The sequence below is a fragment of the Rhinolophus sinicus genome, linkage group LG05, assembly GCF_036562045.2.
Source record: "Rhinolophus sinicus isolate RSC01 linkage group LG05, ASM3656204v1, whole genome shotgun sequence".
NCBI classification, from domain to species: domain Eukaryota; kingdom Metazoa; phylum Chordata; class Mammalia; order Chiroptera; family Rhinolophidae; genus Rhinolophus; species Rhinolophus sinicus.
In genome coordinates this window covers 88,537,894-88,558,015 of record NC_133755.1, presented here as the reverse complement: position 1 = coordinate 88,558,015, position 20,122 = coordinate 88,537,894, and the positions used below count along the sequence as shown (strand labels likewise).

At 44.7% G+C, this 20,122-nt stretch overlaps 1 protein-coding gene, 1 long non-coding RNA gene and 1 pseudogene across 2 annotated transcripts in view; all 3 read right to left on the bottom strand.

The window, feature by feature from the left end:
- The window catches only part of LOC109439938 (TBC1 domain family member 22B), a 323,763-nt gene that overhangs the window by 1,875 nt on the left and 301,766 nt on the right, over positions 1-20,122 (bottom strand). The window lies entirely within an intron of this gene.
- Positions 1-20,122, bottom strand: part of LOC109441477 (class I histocompatibility antigen, Gogo-B*0102 alpha chain) — a 266,582-nt gene that overhangs the window by 9,376 nt on the left and 237,084 nt on the right. The window lies entirely within an intron of this gene.
- The window catches only part of LOC141571767 (histone H3.3A-like), a 14,048-nt pseudogene continuing 6,008 nt past the window's right edge, over positions 12,083-20,122 (bottom strand).

The window sequence follows — 20,122 nt, the reverse complement described above, 5'->3', positions numbered from 1 at the left end:
CTGACTTACTACTTCCTTTACTTTTAGTCCATATGTTTTTCATTATACTCACCAGAGACACAGTTCAAGACACTGGTTATAAGGACCTTCAGTGAACACAGTGAGAACTTGAACAAAGAGATAGCAAGCATTAAAAAAGTCGTGGCAACCATAAAAAAGAACCAGTCAGAAATGGAGAATACAATAACTGACATGAAGAATGTGCCCGCAGACTAGATGGAGCAGAGGATCAGATCAGTGATTTGGAAGACAAGGTAGCTGAAAATGCCCATCGGAACAGCAAAAGGAACAAAGAATAAAAAGTAATGAAGATAGTGTAAGAGACTCTGGGACAACATCAAGCACCAACATTTTCATCAGAGGGGACGAGAAGGAAAAGAGAGGGAACAAGGGTTTGAGAACCTATTTGAAGAAATAGTGACTAAAAACTTTCCTAACCTGGCAAAGGAAATAGACACACAAGCCCAGGAAGTGCAGAGTCCAAACAAGATGAACCCAAACAGGCCCACACCAAACACATTATAATTAAAACGGCAAAGGTTAAAGACAAAGGGAGAATCCTAAAGCAGCAAGAGAAAGGCACCTACTGGTAGTAACTTATAAGGGAGCTTCCATAATAGTTTGTGTTGATTTCTCAACAAAAACTTTACAGGCCAAAGGGATTGGCAGGAAATATTCAAAGTGATGAAAAGCATGAACCTACAACCAAGACCAGTCTACCCAGCAAAGTTATTATTTAAAATTGAAGGACAGATAAAAAGCTTTCCAGACAAGAAAAAGCTGAAAAATTTCACCATCACCAAACCAGTATTACAAGAAATGTTAGAGGGACTTTTTTAACACGCACACACACACAAATCACAAATATGAATAATTAAATGACAATAACTACATATCTATCAATTCCTTTCAATGGAAATGAATTAAATGCTCCAATCAAAAACATACGGTGGCTGAATGGGTAAAAAAACAAAATCCTTACATATGCTGCCTACAAGAGACTCAATTCAGATTGAAAGACACACACAGACTGAAAGTAAAGGGATGGAAAAAGTTATTTCATGTAAGAAAAAATTGAAAATCTGGGGTAGCAATACTTATACCAGACAAAGCAGACTTTAAAACAAGAGACAAAGAAGAACCCAGCAATGCCACTTGTGGTTATTTATCTGAAGAAACCCAAACGCTACTTCAAGGGGATGTGCTCATCCGTATGTTCCTTGAAGCATGTTTTTACAGTGGCCAGGATGTGAAGGCAGCCTGGGTGTCCATCAATGGGTGAATGGATTATGAGTAGGTCATACATAAGTACAAAGGAATATTGCTTGGCCATGGATGGGAATGGGTTCTTGCCATCTTGGTGGCATGAATGGATCTGGAGAATATTGTGCCGAGTGGAGTATGTCAGACAGAGAAAGACAGATGCAATGTGATTTCACTTATATGTGGAATCTAAAAAACAAAATAAACACATTCATAGATACAAAGAACATTTTGATGATTGTGAGATAGGAGGGTTGTTGAGGGGGTAGGTGAAAAATGCAAAGGGCTGCTGTGAGCGGCTGACCGACCACCGGTGACCAACTGCCTCGGCCGGAGGGAGCGCAAGGCTCATAATACCAGCATGGGCCAGGGAGCTGTGTCCTACACAACTAGACTGAGAAACAAAGGTGTGAACCAGAGTGTGTGTGGGGGGAAGGTGGAAGAAGGGAGAAAAAGAAAAACGGAGAGGGATTAAGCAGTGCAAATTGGTTGTTACAAAGTAGTCATGGGGATACAAAGTACAGCATAAGGAATATAGTTAATAATGTAATAACTATGTATGATGTCAAATGGGTACTAGATTTATCGGGGTGATAGATGGGAGGGGGATTGAGGAATAGGGTGAAAAATGTGAAGGGATTAAGAAGTACAAATTGGTAGTTAAAAAATAATCATGGGGATGTAAAGTAAAACATAGGGAATATAGTCAATAATATGGTAGTAACTGTGTAGTGCCAGGTGGGTACTGGACTAGTCAGGGGGATCACTTCTTAAATTATAAATGTCTAGTCGCCATGCTTAAAATATAAAATAATTTCACCATGCATGAAATTAATATAAAATAATTTTGAATATTTTCATGCAGGGTGTCATGCGGTGTCTCTGGTCCCTCTCCCCACATAAGAACACAGGACATGGTGAGGCCAAAAAGGAACACCCACGGAGCCGTAGATAGGGGAGTCATACCACTATATTCTTGCTAGCAGTTGGGTTGGAGACATAGGAGGCAGGAGCCACGCTATCCACAACCTGCCGTCCACTTCTCTCTGCCAACCAACCTCACTTGCTAGCTGCAATCCACTCTTGCTAGCTCAGCCACCATCTTCTTGCTAGAACCCATTTGCTGCTAGCGTAGCCACAGCAGTTATATTAGTGGCCAATGGCTCACTGGTTACAGCTGACGGCCAACTAGCCACAGCTGATAACCTTCCAATCACAGTTGATGGCCATTTACTACCTGAGCCAGCACCTTTCCACTTGAGGCCGAGAGCCTGGAAACTTCCCTCCTGGCTCTTCCCCATAAATACAACTGTAATTGAAAATATTAAAAAGGGGGGAAGGTAAAGGAGAAGAAAGGTTTCAAATTCCCAGGTATAGAACAAATAAGTCCTGGGGATGTAATGTACAGCATAGGGAATATAGTCACTAATATTGTGATAGCGTGGTACGGTGTCAGGTGGTTGCTGGACTTGTCATAGTGGTCACTTCGTTAGGTGTATAAATGCTGAACAACTACGCTGTGCACCTGAGACTGATACAATGTTGTATGTTAGCTATATTTTTCAATAAAAATCATAAAAAATAAGTAAATTTAAAAAAATAAAGCCAAATGATTTCAGGTGTCAGCCACATGTACAGAAACCTTCACAGCAATACCTAGATCAGTGTTTGAACAAATAACTGGGTGCTGCAGCCCAGACAAGTTCACACAAGACTCATCAAAGATAAGGTATGAAAATGAAGTCACTGTTCAGAGAGTGAGACATTCAAAAGGAGAAAACAATAAAAATTTTAATTACTTGTGGGAACAGAGCCAGGAGTGCAGTTTCCAGGCTCTCGGCCTCACATGGAAAGGTGCTGGCTCAGGTAGTAGATGGCCATCAAATGTGATTGGATGGCCATCAGCTGTGGCTAGTTGGCTGTCAGCTGTAACCAGTGAGACATTAGCCACTAATATAGCTGCTGTGGCTACGCTAGCATAAAGATGGGGGCTAGCAAGTGCGGACTGTAGTTAGCATGTCAGAGTGCGGGTTGCAGACTGCAGAGAAGTGGACAGCAGGTTGCAGACAGTGTGGCTCCTGCTTCCTGTGTCTCCAACCCAGCCGCCAGCGAGAATATAGTGGTGTGACTCCCTTATCTATGGCTCCGTGGGTGGTCCTTTTTGGCCTCACCATGTCCTGCGTTCTTATGTGGGGAGCCGGAGCAGAGTCCCCGCAGGCCGCCCTGTGCGACAAATGGCGCAGCGAGCAGGGTATGGTGTCGGCTGAAACTCTCGGAATATACTGGAGCAGTTTACACATATAAAGCTCAGTTTCGTAAGCAGGGCACCGTGCTGGAACAACAGCGACTCACAGTCAAGGTGCTTACATATTCTCGACAATGGCCAGTTGGGACACAAAAGCAAACATCCACTAATTCCACTACATGGTGGTATGTTCCCAAACAAACAGTCAAACTGTCCATTAAATTAGGGATAGAAGGCAATTCCCCATAGTCCATAGTCATTCGCCAGGGCTGTCCTGGGGGTGAGGGATGAACTTGACCTCACTCTCAGCTCTCAAGGAGGACTCAGCAAGCGTTACCTCCTGGGACAAGTCCCGCATCCGGGCTGCCTCAGCAAGCACTTCCCAGCCCACAGGGTCCCAATGACCTTCGCTTTCTCTGGCCTATGCTGGTTGGGGAAACGTCCACGTCTTCCCACCCCTCTACGGGGGTCCAGCTCTCCCGCAGCTGCTCCTCCTGGTCTTCTTGAGACTGAGTGTTCATACACACAAGCTGCTCCACTGCCCTTCGGAGAGCTTTGGCCGGCACTGTACCCTGCTCGCTGCGCCATTTGTCGTGCTCCCGCTCCCTGACAAGAACACAGGATATGGTGTCAGCTGAAACTCTCCGGAATGTACTGGAGCAGTTTACACGTATAAAAGCTCAGTTTCGTAAGCAGGGTACAGTGCCGGCCAAAACCTACCAAAGCATGGTAGAGCGGTTTGTGCATGTGAGAGCCCAACTTCGGAAGGCCCACCAGGAGCAGGAGGCGCGGTCTGCCTGGGAGACTCAAGCCTCCAGCTGGCACACCACCTTCTTGGCCATAGAAGGTATTGCCTTCTGTCATGCGGGAGACCCTGCTCACCGCACCATTTTTCAGGCGGGGCGGCCTGCGGGGTCTCTGCTCCCGCTCCCCACACAAGAACGCAGGATATGGTGAGGCTGAAAAGGAACACCCACGGAGCCATAGGTAGGGGAGTCATACCACTATGGTCTCACTGGAGGCTGGGCCCACCGGACACGCGACCTGCCATCCGCCTTTCGGCCAACCGACCGACCGAGGACTCTCCTCCACTCTCCTCGACTCTGTTCCTCTCTTCTCTTCCGCTCTCCTCGGCTCTCCTCGGCTCCTCGGCAATCCCCGGCAGTCCTCAGCAGTCCTCGGCTCTCCGTAGCTGCAGCAGTTATACCAGCAGCCAATCGGCTAACCGGCCACAGCTGATGGCCAATCAGCCACAGCCAACGGCCATCCACCACCTGAGCCAGCACCTTTCCACGTGAGGCCGAGAGCCTGTAAACTACTTTCTGGGGCTCTGTCCCCACACCTTCATTTTGGTGATCTGCTGCGGCCTGAAGCTCCGAGGGTTGTGAACAACTTCCACGGAGGCCTCCACCCACTCAGACACCTGGCACGATGAGCGAGATTCCGACCAGGTAGGAATGGCATCTGACTCTAGGCAGGAGGATGTGTGGCCCCCACACAGTATATGGTGACCGGTGGCCACTGTTCTCAGGAGTTGGACCCCCAAGGAGGGGTAGGAGGACATGGATGGCTCTCTGGCCAGTGTGGAGAGGGCCCTGCAGCCTCTGGCTGAGCGGTTGCCGGAGGAGGAGAAGGCTACAGCCGGCCGCGTGGGCTGGATGTTCCTCACGGTCTTGCGTCTCAACACAGAAAATACGCTTAATGCAAGGGCCCAGGTGCTGGACCAGGTTTCCCGGTTGGAAGCACTGAAAGCTCGAGTCCGCCTGTTGGAAGAGGGGCCCCAAGGTGGAGACTCTGAGGCAGAGGCGGAGGAAGCAAGTGGAGACAATGTAGCTCCCAACCCCCAAGCCCGGCCAATCTTGAAGCAAAGGGTAAAACGTGAGCAACCTTTGGGCCCCAGGGGGTGCATTGCTGCTGGCAACCCAGCTGTGACTGAGTTCACGACCTATACCCCTTACGCTCCCACTGAGTTGCAGGAGCTGGGGAGGCGGTACAGACAGCGCCCTGGAGAGCCAGTCTCGGCTTGGCTATTAGTTTATGGGATGAGGGAGCAGACAACATTCTCTGCTCCCCAGGCGAGATGGAAAAGCTAGCCTTCATGACAGTGCATCCGTCCCTGCGACAAAGGTTACAGAACTGCCATAGGTTGGCTCACGACCAGGGCAACCATTCTCTAATGGAGTGGCTCACTGCTGCGGTACACACAGTATGGGGACAGGCTGGCGAGCTGCCAAACACTGTGAGTCAATGGCAGTCATATACGGAACTTAGGCAAATCATCCGTGAAATGGGTACGAGACATGCTATTTTTAACTTTAACATGCAGGGCCTGGATGACGAGCTTTTTACTGCCAGCATGAGAGATCTGGTTTTGGATACTGCACCTGAGAGTGCTTGGTTACTATTCTTACACCTTATGTAGGGCGACAGATCCATGAAGTTACAACTGCCATGGCCACACTAGGGGATGTTAAAAGCCAGAGGCGAAGGACTGGTGGTACCCCAAGAAGCCCAGGAAGTCTGGCTGTGCCCAGAATCACTGGTGGTGCCCTGAGAAACCCTGGCAGTGCCCAGAGAGCCTGGCTGTGTCCAGGATATTGCATTCACCTCCAGGTTCCTCGCACAGGGCCCCTCTCGGAAGACGCTTGTCACGTAGATTGTGAGGCGAGAGCCTGTAGGGGTGGAGTGTGGGGACAGAGCCAGGAGTGCAAGTTTCCAGGCTCCCGGCCTCACATGGAAAGGTGCTGGCTCAGGTATTAAATGGCCATCAACTGTGATTGGATGGCCATCAGCTGTGGCTAGTTGGCCGTCAGCTGTAACCAGTGAGCCATTGACCACTAATATAACTGCTGTGGCTACGCTAGCATAAAGATGGGGGCTAGCAAGAAGATGGTGGCTGGCAAGTGCAGATTGCAGTTAGCACAGTGGAATGCGGGTTGCAGATTGCAGAGAAGTAGACAGCAGTTTGCAGACAGTGTGGCTCCTGCTTCCTGTGTCTCCAACCCAGCCACCAGCGAGAATTTAGTGGTATGACTCCCCTACCTATGGCTCCCTGGGTGTTCCTTTTTGGCCTCACCATATCCTGCATTCTTATGTGGGGAGCGGGAGCAGAGACTCTGCAGGCCGCCCTGCGCGACATTACTCCATAAGCTCTAAGGGAACAGTTTCACTGCTCTGTGTTTGGCAATATGTGGGGGTAAAAGAAATAGAAAGCAAAGTTCATATTCTTAAAATTTTCATAAGCGACAATATCACTTCTTAGGTGGCCCTGTGTCCACCCCATTATGTCCATCAGGAGGAGCATGAAGTCTGGTGGCTTCACATTAGAGATGTTAACATTGATTAGGGGGTCGGGGGTGACCAGCTACTATCCAACCACTATAAAGTCCCCCCATCAATTTTTCATCTAATTGTCAGAATATCCATTGATGATCATTGCCTATTGTCATTATTTCATCAGGGCTACAAAGGACAATGTTTCTATCATTCCTTCTGAATTAATTAGTTGGAATTTTGTTACAAAGAAAAGTGTTTTCCCATCAATTGTTTGGGTCCCCTCAAATAAATGTCTGACAAAGAAATAGGATAATGATTTGAATTTATCTATAAAAACAAGTTTGTGCCAAATATGATCAAAGATTTATTTTTCTAAATCAAGTATAAAACACACATATCATTAGTGAACATTTTAATGAATTCTCACAAAATGAAGATACCCCTGTTATAGCTATACAGGTCAGGAAATAGAACAGAAGACCAGACCCTCTCACACACCCACAATCATTGTCTGTGGACCTGAGAAATTAAACGGAAGTGTCAGCAATGCATCTAATTACCTGTGTGTCATGATTTTTAAGTGGTTTGAGTGCTATAAAAATGTCCTTGCTGGTATTATTCATCTGGTGTTTTCAGGCAAGTATTTGATGGCAGCAGCTCAGGGAAGGACCCCACTGCAAACCTTATGGGGGGAGGGGAGGGTCTCTCGGCAACCCCAGGAAAGTCAAAGCCCTGACAGACAGACAGTGAGCACAGCTGGTCTCCCCCAGGGCGGGTATCAGAGGAAAGACCTCCTTTGAGGTTCCTACAGAGCAGAGACCAGTGGAGGCGGTTCTGTGTCATGAAGACCACGTTCCAGACTGTGTGAGAGGAGATGTGCTGTTTCACAGATGCAGAGAAGCCGCTGACCATGGAGCCCTGCCTGGCACTGCGCCTGGCAATCAGGGTCGTGACGGAAAGGTAAATATTAACTCAGAACGATGCGTGAACTCTGGCTGTGCGCTCCTCAGTGTGGGGGAGCCTGGGTACGCGTGTGTCATGATACTCCAGGTAAAATTAATTTAAAAATCCAACATAACACCGAATTTTCTCTATTTTACACAGGTTCCTGTATTACTTGTTTTTAACAAATGTCAGTGACCGCTGGTTAACTCAGCCTCTTGGCACTGGCTACAGGACCTCAGGTTACATAAGCCCAAACTACATGAATATCAGGTTCTGGGGGCAAAGCAACGGCACCCACTTAGCCTTGTAGGACCCGCCCACAGACCATCCACAGGGCCAGGCAGCATGTCACCCAGATGGGTATGTGAACAGGCTCTAAGAGTCCAGGGGCCCCAATGCCAATGTCAGATGCCTGGAGGCTCCCGATCTAGGGTCAAACATCTTGAATGTGGTGGATGCCTCAATTTCTCCTCTGTTAGAATTTTTCACGTATTCTTGGGGTCAGATGAGAGTGAATGAATGAGCGAGTTAGCAAGCAGGGACATGCCCCTCGTGCCAGGTGCCAGGGAGAGCAGGCCAGGTCTTACAGTCCCGGAGATGACAAGTCGCAACTTGACCTTGGAGAATTTACCTCGTACATGACAGGAAGTCCAGCACCAGCCATCCCACCACATGCACACACCGCCCTCCCTGTATCAGCTCAAAGGAGCTCAGCTCAGCGCTCTGACTGGGCCGCCTCCTGCTGGGAGGAGCCTGGAGTCTTCCTCAACTGCCTGTCACGCAGGAGGAGGCTGCATCTGTGTAGCAGGGCCAGGAGGCATCTTGATGAAAGGATTAGAGTCTCGAGTAGGGTGAGTGCTAAAAAATTCAGTGTCAGCTCCACTCCCCAATTCCCTCCAAACCAAGAGCATTAAAATGGAACCTGAGTGTTCTTACTACATGATTCAATTTCTACTAACTGAGATGTTACATGTCAATAGTTACCCTTGCTAGGGAAGGGGGGAGAGGGGACTAGAAGGGAACACAGGGGACTCTGCAATGTTGCATGTCTTGATATGGGTGCTGGTTATTTAGGGGAAATTTATCCAGCTGTGCACATATATGGACTTTAAAAAATATATGAGGGGCGGCCGGATGGCTGAGTTGGTTAGAGCGCGAGCTCTCAACAACAAGGTTGCTGGCTCAATTCCCGCATGGGATGGTGGGCTGTGCCCCCTGCAACTAAAGATTGAAATGGCAACTGGGCTTGGAGCTGAGCTGCGCCCTCCACAACTAGATTGAAGGACATCGACTTGGAACTGATGGGCCTTGAAGAAGCACACACTGTTCCCCAATGTTCCCCAACTTAAAAAAAAAAATGTACAAGTAAGTTGTACTTCAATGTAAAGTTTACATTTCAAAAGGAATGTCTTCTTCAGACAACAATGAAAACCCACCATTACTATGGAAGTTTGGCCAGTTTCACCTTTGACCTCCAATGTCTTTTTTCTGAAAATCTGAGTGTTAACTTTCAAAAACTGAAAAGTGCACGGCTTGCCCGCTGCCTCCTTCAGGACTCCGCTCAAACTCCTCTTCTCAGCGTGACCCTGATTCACTGCCCGTTTACAACCTGCTCCTGTTCCCACTCTTGCCAACGGGGCACATCTCTGATCTTTCCTGCTTCATTTTTCTCCACAGCACTTATCACCGTCCTACAAATACCTGTTTTTCTGTCTATTATCTGTTTCTGCTCATCAGAATTTAACCTGTAGGAAAGGGATTTCTTCTCAAACATAATTTACACACAGTTGACTACACGTAAAAGCCATTTGGTTTTGAAACGTGTATCTGTGTAAAAACACCCAAGTTGAGAAAGAGAACACTTCCGTCTCCCCAGAAAGCTTCCCCAGGCCTCTTCCCAGTCGTCTCCATCAGAGCAAACAACTGTTCTGATTTCTGTTGACACAGATTATTTCTGAACTCAATTTAAATGGGATCATCCAATGTAGACTTTTTTGACATTTGGCTTCTTTTGTTCAACAGAATGGTTTTTAAAGTAGTTTCTCCTGTGTTGTTGCCCAATCAGTAGTTTGCCGTTTCTTATGGCTGAGACTAGTCCAGTGTATGAACATCCATTTTCCTATTAGCAGATATTTGGGTTGTTTACAATTTTTGTCTATAGGAATAAAGTTGCTATGGAAATCCTGATACATCTTTGGAGGCCTATTACCTTTCATTTTCCTTGAATAAATAACTAGAAGGAAAAGACAGAGATTTTTGTCACTTTGTTTATGGTGGTGCCCTCAATGCCCAGAGCAGTGCCCAGCACAGCGTCGGGCTCAGTAAATACTCGCTGATGAGCAGGTAGCCCTCCATCTCCTTCCCTTCGGAGAGAGAACTTTGGCCAACTCAGCCCAGTATCAAACACTGTAATTCACTGCCCTCCAGTGGCCACGCCCAGCAAAGCCGAATTCCTACATATCTTGCCAAGATCTCATGAACTGCTTGTTCTCTCATTCATCTAGACGTGTGGAATGTGTATTTTGGTCACCAAAAATGAAGGCGCTGGGAACATAAAGGTGTTTAACATAGTCTCTGGCCTCAGAGAATCACACAGTCTTGTGGCAGAGGGCGGAAGGAAACACAAGTGCTACAGAAGAAATGCACAGGGTCAGGGTAAGAGTACGACAGGGGTGGGGGGCAGGGGGAAGCCCCGGCTTAGGGGAGCCTTAAGGACGCACAAGGATTAGCCTGGGGATAAAGGGATGGAGCAGGACGAGGCTGTCGATGAAAAATGTCCATTCTGGATCCCTGAGTGCCAGGGGTGAGGCAGGGCGGAGATCACACAACATGCCAGAGAACCTGGACATTTGAACCTGTGGGTGATGAGATGCTACTGAAGGGTGTAAGCGGAGGAGCAGAGGGCAAGTCTGTGTTTAAATGGTGTGAAGATAGGTTAGAAGGGGACAGAATCAGACGTGGGAAAACACACCTGGCCATTTCAGCAACCCAGGCCTGACCTAGGACAGTCGTAGGATGAATGGAGAGGGAAGCAATTTCAAGGAATGTTTAGGACATAAAATCATCAGAGCTTTGTACCTGATTGGGTATGGAAGCGTGAGACAAAGGACTCATTCTTGGCATTTCCGACTTAGGTGACAGGAAATGCTGCTGAGAGAAAAGGGTGGCTGTGTGTGGGGAGGAGTCAGTCAAACACTGCGTCTCAGGAGCCTGAGGGTGGCAAGGATGCCAGCTGTCCACACATAACTGTGCCCCTTCCTCCCTGTTGGTAGGACCCTGAGGGTACTGACCACTTGGGATACAGACTATGTTTTCCAGCCTCACTTGCAGACAGTTATGACCGTAAGACTGAGTTCAGACAGAGATTCAAACCCAAGCATCATGCACTTCAGAAGTGTCCTTAAACGGAAGGAGTATGCCTTTCTCCCTTTCCTCCTTCATACTGGCTGGAATACAGATGTGATGGCAGAGCACACAGCTATTGTGGACCATGAGAGGGAAACCACACCCTGAGAATGGCAGAGGAACAGGAGGAAGGAGTCTGGGCCCTGACATACCGGAGCAGCACACAGCCCTGCACTCATTACCTCTTGACTTTTCATGTGAGAGAAATAAGCTTTTCTCTCTTGCTTAAGATACTTCAGGTATTTGGGGTTCCCTGTCACATACAGCCAATCCTGATTGTCCATGAAAAGTGGAAATGTCACACAGGGAACTGGATACATGGGTCAGAGGAATGGGAAAGCCTTTGTGCTTTGTGTGCCAATGTGCTTCTAATAGAAGCGGAAATGAAAACCCTACTGAACTGCTTCATGTGGACGGGAAGAGGGAGAGTTGTTTGATACTCAGTGTTTCATTTGTACTGAAATCACCAGGCACCACTCTTCTTTTGAGAATAGGACATGTGACCTGCCTCACTCTTCTACATGATTTCCTCCCATGTGTCACTTAAATAGATCAATAATATCATCTATGCCCAAAAGGTTTTGGAGATCAGAGACTAGAGGTATTCTGCAGTCCCAGGGATCGCAGCCCAGAGACCGTATCTCCCCAGGGGTGACCCTCTAGCACTGTCACCCCTGGACCCAGACAGCGGGCTTACCCATAGCGGACCCACCTCTCTGTGAACAGCTGGCTGCAGCAGAAGCCGCGTGGGGGCTGGACTAGCCAGAGAAAACTTCTCTGCCAACTCAGAGGGCACTCACTGGATCTCCCTATTTTCAACTATTTTACAAAAAACATAACACAAAGCATAAAGCAAGCTCAGGTACGAATTTATAAAATGACAGGGAACAGAGGAGGGAGGACGTGGGAGAGAGGCCGGTGGCCCAGTGACATGAGGATCCCACGGCTTTACAAGGGCAGGTCCTCCACGTTATAGCTCAGTGCGATGGGGCGGAGGTGGAGGCTGCCCGCTGAGACAGCCCAGGATGCCGAGGGCAACGCCTGGCCTGTTCCATGGGCAAGGATACCTGGGGCCTCCTGTATGAGGGAGCGTCCCATCAGAAAGGTCATAGCAGCTGCCCTGTTAGGATGCGACGCCATGAGAGAAGCGGGAGAAAGAAGTGTTGTTATTCAGACAAGAGAGTTATTCTTGAAGGTCACACACAATGTTGTATCTATGTTCAAGAAAGACCTTGGGGCTGGAGAGAAGTCTGTATGACTTGTTCCTTTGAAACTTAATTTATGACCATCAACAGATGAGCAGATAAAGTGTGGTATATCCATTCAGTGAAATATTTGACCTTAAAAAGGAATGAAGTACTGACACATGCTACAACACGGATGAAACTTACAAATATGCTAAGCGAATTGTATTTAAATAATGGCTCCCAAACTTTTTGGTCATCTGACTTTGGGCAAGTTATTTAACCTCTCGAATCCTCAGTTTGTTTATCTACAAAATGGGGATAATGATAGTACCTACTTCACAGTATTATGAGGATTAAATAAAATAATGACTAAGAAGGCTTTCGCCCACACATGGTAAACATTCTTGTGTGAATAAATAAACGGTAGCTATTATTATTCTGTTGTGAACCCTCCATCAAGCCTGATAACCACAGCAGAGGCTCAGAGGTATTCTCCATGTACTAACTGTACACGGACATTCTTAGGTGAGACATCTGGAGGTGGCTAAATCAGCCTTACTGAGACTTGTAATTGTCCATTCCTGATGTTTTAGCCACACCTGTGTGCTCTGGAAGACTCTGCATCTTTAAGAGGTGGCCCGTTATTCATCAAACAGAGTATCCAACTTGAATGCAAAGAATCACACGGCTGAAGGGGTAAATTAACAGATAAACCATTAACATTGTTCTAAATGCCAAGACCATTTGGGATTTATCTGTCTTTACCTTAAAAAGTAGACTAAAAACCATGTACTCTGTGTGGAGGATGATACCAAACGCTGAACTTCTATGTGCTAGAATCCTAAATCTCAAACCTGTCTTCTAAAGACTATGTCAGAGCTTACCCTCAGATTCTCCTGTTGGAAGTGCTGTGTAATGACTATGTTTAGAAGAGATAGTCTTGTAGTCACACAACAGCCTAGTCAACTGACCCCCGTGTCTTTCCTTAAGGAAAGAAGAGTCTGTGAGACTGTGCCTTTCTGGGACTCTGTTCCATCCTTGTGTTTACACCTTATGTCTCTCTGTCTGGTCCCAAAAAGATGGTTTGCAGCCAAAGATGGGTAAGCTATCTCACGGGAGATACAACCTAAGCCAGGTGGAACCGAGTGGGGACCCCCAATGAGCTGCCTTAGAAGAATATGGGAAGGGGCCTTGCCTCCTCTTCCCCCTGCCTGGGAAAGCTGTTGCTGGCTCTGGCTTTTCCCTGGCACCTGTTTGTGAGAGAAGTCATAAAGACAACAAAGATCAGTTCTCTCACTTATCTCAACGCAGCTGTTACAATATGAGAGACTTGACCCTGAGAAGGTACATACCTTAAGACATCATGGGACCTTTTCCTTCGACTGTTGACAGACAAAGGGTGATTGGAATAAACATTTTTCTGCTATGATGTATGAGTCTCACAGACCGTGTAAGAAACGTTACTTTCTTGTTTTTGTATACCTATCAATAAAAACCTTCAGTCGGCCTTATTCTGGGCTCCAGTCCTCTGTGACTGAGAGACCCCTGGCCTTCGGAGGGATTTAACTACATTAAGTCTCTGTTTCTTTCTTAAAAACTTAACCCAAACCGCCCCTTCTCGCACCCTCACTGCCCGTGTTGCACTGGAGGCAACACAGTCTGATAATAAAAAATTATGTTAAGTGAAAGAAGCCAGACACAAAAGACCACATATAGTATGATTCCATTTTATGAAATATCCAGAAAAGGCAAATCCAAAGAGACATAAAGTAGATTAGCAACTGCCTGGGGGCAGAGGGGATGAGGGTCTTGGGGCTGATGGCTATAGGGTACAGAGGTTATTTTGGGGTGATAAAAATATTCTAAAATTGTGGAGATGCTTACACAACTCTATATACTAAAAGCTACTGAATTGTACATTTGTATGGGTGAATTGTATGGTATATTAATTACATCTCAATAAAGCTACTATAAAAAAAAACACACCACAAAACTTAATTTGTAAATTTACTGCAACTCTAATAAAAATGCTAAAGGGTTCCCTATCTCTTGAATTTGGCAAGTTGACTCTAAAGTCCATCTGGAAGAAGAGCCAAGACAAGTTTTTAGAAAGGGTGATGGAAGTGACTGGTCCAGGACTAATAATAAAACACACTATAAAGCTCAAAAATCCAAGCCATGTGATACTTGCATAGAAATGGAGATAAATAGAATAGAAATAAGTAGAGCCACAGAAGTAAAGGAATTTATGTTACATTATGAGGAGGGATTTCACATCAGTGAAGAAAGGATGTGCTCCTTATAAATGGTGTTGAAACAAAAACTATCCAGTTAGAACAGTAACTGTAAATCTCAACCCCTACCGACAGGAAAATAAATTACTAATGAAATTTAAAAAGGTAAATGTAAAACCAAACCCACGGGAGTATTAGAAGAAAACATGGGAGAGTCTCTTTTATAATATTGGGGTGGGGAAGGAAAGACTTCCTAAGCAAGATATCAGATCCAAAAGCCATAAAGGAGGAAATTATTTCCTTCGTGTCCCTCTCACACATTGCAGTGACTTATTTACTTGTTTCTGAGCCACCCTCACCCCCACTAGGTGGGAGGAGCCACAAGGGCAGGGCCAAAGTCTGTCATCTTAGTCACTTTATTCCCTGCCACATATTAGGAGTGCAATAAATAAATGTCAAATTTATTAAACTATTAAATTATTAAATTAATGTCAAATTTGTTAAATTATTAAAGTGTCAAATGGACAGATTTGACTACGTAAAAATCAGGATGTTCTATATAAGGAAGCACAATAAACAAAGTTAAAGAGATAAATGATCGATTGTGAGACATCATCAAAATGGCGGCGTGAGGTGAGCCTCTGTAAAGCTCCCCTGGAATTTACAACGAATCGAACAACAAAAACTCCACAAAGGACTCCCTGCACAGCAGACAGGCAAGACGAAGAGACCGACTACCGAAATCACCTACAGGTGGGAGAATCGCGTGAGCGGGGGAGGAGGAGGGAAGGGAGAAGTGCGGAGACAGAGCCCGGCAGGCGCAGGACGCAGACCCAGCTCAGTGCGCCGAGCTCGCTGCTTCCCGGAACTACTGCAGCTGCGAGAGAGGGAAGAGCTCGGACTGCTAGGGCTCCGCTTATGGCCCACAGGGCTGAGGGGACAGCATATAACACGGCTGAACCCAACGCTCACAGCAGAGACCTCGGAGAAAAGACTGAGGGAAAAAGGCTGAAAATGGTGGTTTAAGCCCGCACTGCCGAGCAGAGAACGGAGCCTTAGGCACTGAGACTAGCCGCCCCCTCCCTCCCAGAGCTCGCCCCGCCCCCACCTGCCCGGTGCTAGAAGCGAAACAGTAGCAGTGTCAGATCAAAAGAACAGAATATTTGCTGTTCTGAAAACTGTGGACAGCAGACAAGGATTCGCAGCCCAACTAGTTGCGGCAAAGGGGAGGGAGCTGTGGAAGCAGGACCGGCTGTGGTGGTGGTTGCCGCCATTGCTCTGAGCCACCTCTCACAACTCACTCCGCCCCTGACCCCACCTACCTGGGCAGATCCCTGCAGGAGCAAACAGAACTGCTGAAACATACGGGCTCTGAATCAGGAGCTGGAAGAGCTTTGGAACATCAAAAGCTCTCCGCATACCCACCGGGACACTGCGCCCTGTGACCTAGACGAACTATAAACAGAGGAGAAGCCCGTCTCCCAGGGAATCCCCCCATTGTGTGAGAAGTTGGAATAGTGCAGAGAAAACATAGCACTACCGTGTGAGAGAGAAAAAAAAAGGCTGCAGTCGAGAAAAAATAAAACATTCTACCAATAAGTACTGGAAAACAAAAGAAAGACCTCTTCCAGTCAACCTGTTGCAGAAGCCACTCCAGTAGATGTCTAGGAAGATAAATAGTAAATCAGTAATTGCAATGAATAACCAAGGCAACAAGACAGCTCAGAAAGAAAGTGAAAGTCTCCAGAAAAGGCACTTAAAGATACAGAAATATGTGACTTAAATGACAGAGAATTCAAGATTGCAGTTCTGAAAAAACTCAACGAGATACAAGAAAACACAGATAGGCAGTTAAATGAACTCAGAAACTCAATCAAAGAACAGCATGAGCATTTTACGAAAGAGATTGAAATTTTAAAAAAGAACCAAATAGAATTTCTGGAGATTAAGAACTCAATAGAAGAAATTAAGAATGAAATAACCAGCTTAGGTAGTAGAGTTGACCAGATGGAGGAAAGAATCAGTGACATCGAAGATAGAAACCTGGAAATGACACAGATGGAAGAAGAAAGAGACTTGAGACTTAAAAGAAATGAAAGAACTCTACAAGAACTTTCTGACTCCATCAGAAAGAGCAATATAAGAATAATGGGCATACCAGAAGGAGAAGAAAGAGAGAAGGAACAGAGAATATATTCAAACAAATTGTCGATGAGAACTTCCCAAACTTGTGGACAGAACTGGACCCTCGAATCCAAGAAGCAAATAGAACACCTAGTTACCTCAATCCCAACAGGCCTTCTCCAAGGCACATTGTATTGAAGCTGTCTAAAATCAACGACAAAGAAAGAATCCTCAAGGCAGCCAGGGAAAAGAAGACGGTAACTTACAAAGGAAAGCCCATTAGATTATCATCAGATTTTTCAGCAGAAACTCTACAAGCCAGGAGGGAGTGGAACCAAATATTCAAACTATTGAAAGAGAGAAATCATGAGCCAAGAATAATATATCCAGCAAAGATATCCTTTAGATATGAAGGAGGAATAAAGACCTTTCCAGACATACAGAAGCTGAGGGAATTTTCTAATACACGACCTGCACTACAAGAAATACTAAAGGAGGCTATTCGACCACCATCAACAGGGACAATTTGTGGCAACCAAAACATAAAAACGGGGAGAGTAAAGGCCTGAACCGAATATGGGAATGGAGAAAGTAAGCGTGCTGAAGAAAATGGAATACTCTAAATATCAAACTTTCTTTTACATAAACTTAAGGGTAACCACTCAAAAAAATCCAGAACTGAAATATATACTGAAATAAAAGAAGAAACAGAGGGAAACATCATAGAATACCACCACACAGAAATAATAGACAACAACAAAAGGCAAAGAAACAATGGAGACACAGCCTTACCAGAAAACTAAAGATAGAATGACAGGAAATCCTCACATATCAATAATCACCCTAAATGTAAATGGACTGAACTCACCAATAAAAAGGCACAGAGTAGCAGATTGGATCAAAAACTAAACCCAACCATATGCTGTCTCCAAGAGACACATCTCAGCTACAAGGACAAGCATAGACTCAAAGTGAAAGGGTGGAAATTGACACTCCAAGCAAATGGTACCCAGAGAAAATCAGGTGTAGCCATAATGATATCAGATGAAACAGACTTCAAGGTGAAAAAGATAACAAGAGACAAAGATGGACATTTCATAATGGTGAAGGGACTGTACAACAAGAAGACATAACAGTCATCAATATTTATGCCCCCAATCAGGGAGCACCAAATACACCAAGCAACTACTAACAGAACTAAAGGGAGAAATTGACCAAAACACAATTATACTAGGGGACTTAAATACATCATTGACAGCTATGGATAGATCATCCAAACAGAAAATAAATAACGAAAAAGCAGCCCTAAATGACACATTAGATGAAATGGACATAATTGACATTTATAGAGCACTTCATCCTAAAACATCAGACTATACATTCTTTTCTAGTGTACATGGAACATTCTCAAGGATAGACCATATATTGGGACATAAAATCAGTCTCAACAAATTTAAGAAGATTGAAATCATACCATGCATATTCTCTGATCACAAGGCTTTGAAATTGATATCAACTGCAAAAAGAAAGCGGAAAAACACAAATACATGGAGATTAAACAACATACTTTTAAAGAAGGACTGGGTCAAAGAAGAAATTAGAGGAGAGATCAAAAGATACATAGAAACAAATGACAATGAAAATACATCCTACCAAAATTTTTGGGATGCAGCGAAAGCAGTTTTAAGAGGGAAATTTATCTCATTACAGGCCTATCTCAAGAAACAAGAAAACTCCCAAATAAATAACCTCATGTTACACCTTAAAGAACTAGAAAAAGAAGAACAAGTAAAACCCAAGGTCAGCAGAAGAAAGGAAATAACAAAATTAGAGCAGAACTAAATGAAATAGAGAACAAAAAGACAATAGAAAAATTAATGTGACAAAGAGCTGGTTCTTTGAAAAGATTAACAAAATTGACAAACCCTTGGCTAGACTTACTAAGATAAAAGAGAGAAGACACTGATTAACAAAATCAGAAACGAAAAGGGAAGTTATCACGGACACCACAGAAATACAAAGGATCATCCAAGAATACTATGAAGGACTATATGCCACCAAATTCAACAACCTAGAAGAAATGGACAAGTTCTTAGAAACATATAGCCTTCCAAGGCTGAACCATGAAGAACTGGAAAATCTAAACAGACCAATCACCAGTAACGAAATTGAATCAGTCATCCAAAACCTTCCCAAAAGCAAAAGTCCGGGACCAGATGGCTTCACTAGTGAATTCTACCAAACCTTCAAAGAGGATCTAATACCAATCCTGCTCAAACTCTTCCAAAAAATTGAAGAAGAGACAGTACTCCCTAACTCATTTTATGAGGCCAACATTACCCTGATACCAAAACCTGGTAAGGACAGCACAAAAAAAGAAAACTACAGACCAATATCTCTGATGAATACCGATGCAAAAATCCTAAATAAAATTCTAGCAAATCGAATACAACAATGCATTAAAAAGATTATTCATCACGACCAAGTGGGGTTCATCCCCGGGCACAAGGATGGTTCAACATAGGAAAATCCATCAATGTGATACATCACATAAACAAAATAAAGGACAAAAATCATATGATTATATCAATTGATGCAGAAAAAGCATTTGACAAGATACAACATCCATTTATGATTAAAACACTTAATAAAATGGGTATAGAAGGAAAATACCTTAACATAATAAAGGCCATATATGACAAGCCCTCTGCTAATCTCATAATTAATGGAGAAAACTGAAGCCCTTTGCTCTACGTTCAGGAACACGACAGGGATGTCCCCTATCACCTCTGCTTTTCAACATAGTGTTAAAGTCCTTGCCAGAGCAATCAGGCAAGAGAAAGAAATAAAAGGCATCCAAATTGGGAATGAAGAAGTTAAATTATCACTCTTGCAGATGACATGATGCTATATATAGAAAACCCTAAAGACTCCACCAAAAAGCTATTAGAAACAATCAACGAATACAGTAAAGTTGCCGGCTACAAAATCAACGCACAAAAGTCCATTGCCTTCCTATATATTAACAATGAAATCTCAAAAAAGAAATACAAAAAACAATTCCTTTTGCAATTGCAGCAAAAAGAATAAAATACCTAGGAATAAACTTAACCAAGGATGTGAAAGACCTATATGCTGAAAACTATAAGACATTTTTGAAAGAAATTGAAGAAGACACAAAGAAATGGAAAGACATTCCGTGCTCATGGATTGGAAGAATCAACATAGTTAAAATGGCCATATTACCCAAAGCAATATACAGATTCAATGCAATCCCCATCAAAATCCCAATGGCATATTTTAAAGAAATAGAACAAAAATCATCAGATTTGTTTGGAACCACAAAAGACCCCGAATAGCCAAAGCAATCTTAAGAAAAAGAACAATAATGGAGGTATCACACTTCCTGACTTTGGCTTGTACTACAGGGCTACAATAATCAA